This window comes from Corvus brachyrhynchos, unplaced genomic scaffold (assembly GCF_000691975.1).
Source record: "Corvus brachyrhynchos isolate BGI_N302 unplaced genomic scaffold, ASM69197v1 scaffold725, whole genome shotgun sequence".
Classification (NCBI taxonomy): Eukaryota; Metazoa; Chordata; class Aves; order Passeriformes; family Corvidae; genus Corvus; species Corvus brachyrhynchos.
The window spans coordinates 71,071-72,431 of record NW_008237905.1 but is presented as its reverse complement, the minus strand read 5'-3'; the positions used below and the strand labels follow the sequence as shown (position 1 = coordinate 72,431).

Sequence of the window (1,361 nt, the reverse complement as noted above, 5' to 3'; positions counted from 1 at the left end):
CGCCCCCCGCCCGTCCTGCGCCGCTATTGGTTGGAGGTCGGCCACGCCCACGCGGGTAGGCGGGGCTTAAAGGGGGTGGGGCGGGGCTGTATGCAAATGAGGGGGGGTGAACGGCTCGAAACTCCGCCCACAGCGCCGGTGCCGAGGCCACTTCCGGGTGGGAGAGCCACGCCCAGGTGAGCGGCCATGTGAGGGGACTGGGAGGGACTGGGAGGGAACTGGGCTGGACTGGGAGAGGATTGGGAGGGATTGGGAGGGAACTGGGAGGGATTGGGAGGGGTTGGGAGGAACTGGGAGGGACTGGGAGGGACTGGGATGCACTGGGAGGGACTGGGAGGGAACTGGGAGGTCACTGTAGGCAACTGGGATGAACTGGGATAGAATTAGGGGAAACTGGGATGGACTGGGAGGGGATTGGGAGGGACTGGGAGGGAACTGGGGAGCACTGGGATGAATTGGGAACTTCCTGAGGAGTCACTGGGCCATACTGGGAGGGCACTGGGAGTTACTGGGATGAACTGGGAGGGAACTGGGAGGGACTGGGAGGGAGTAGGAGGGGATTGGGAGAGATTGCGATGGAACTGGAAGGGACTGGGAGGGGACTGGGCTGAACTGGGAGAGAATTAGGGGGAACTGGGAGAGACTTCGAGGGCACTGGGGAGCACTGGGCCATACTGGGATGAACTGGGAGGCACTGGGAGGGAACTGGGAGGAAACTGGGAGGGACTGGTTTGGACTGGGGAACACTGGGATGAACTGGGAATTTCCTGGGGAGTCACTGGGCCATACTGGGAGGGACTGGGAGGGAACTGGGAGAGACCTGGAAAACCTGGGAGGTTACTGGGGTAAACTGGGAGGGGACTGGGATGAACTGTAATGCATTCGTTAAGTCATTAATGACCTCATTAATGACGTCATTAATTCAGGCCGAAGCCACGCCCCCAACGCCGCAAGCTCCGCCCCCTCCGCTTCTCCCCCTTCCGTGAGTGAGGAAGCGCCGCCCCTTCATTTGCATGGGCGGGGGGGGTTGGGGGAGCCAATGAGGTGTTGGTGGGGATTTTGGGGGCCAATCGCAGCGCGGCACGGCTGCAGAGGGGGAGGAGGCGTGCAGTGACGTCACTGAGCATTTAAACAGCGCCATTTGGGCTGAAAAAGGACAATTTTGGGGCTTTTCCCCGTTTATTCCTCCCCCCGGTCCAAAATGGCGCAGCCCAGGGAGGGCGGGCGGAAGCTTCCTTTGATTGACAGCGCTTGCAACCAATGGCGCGCGTCGAGAACCCGGAAGCGCGCTCGGAACTACAAGCGGCGCCATTTTTAACGCGGGCAAGGGGCGGGCGGCGCGCCGGGCTTGGGGGGGGGAG

At 62.1% G+C, this 1,361-nt stretch overlaps 1 long non-coding RNA gene across 1 annotated transcript; it reads left to right on the top strand.

Annotated features, from left to right (window-relative positions):
• On the top strand, window positions 1-1,025 carry LOC108446442. Its single transcript, XR_001861613.1, has 3 exons — window positions 1-55; window positions 134-176; window positions 927-1,025. It is a non-coding gene; the product is annotated as an uncharacterized LOC108446442 (long non-coding RNA).
• The last annotated feature ends 336 nt before the right edge of the window (window positions 1,026-1,361 follow it).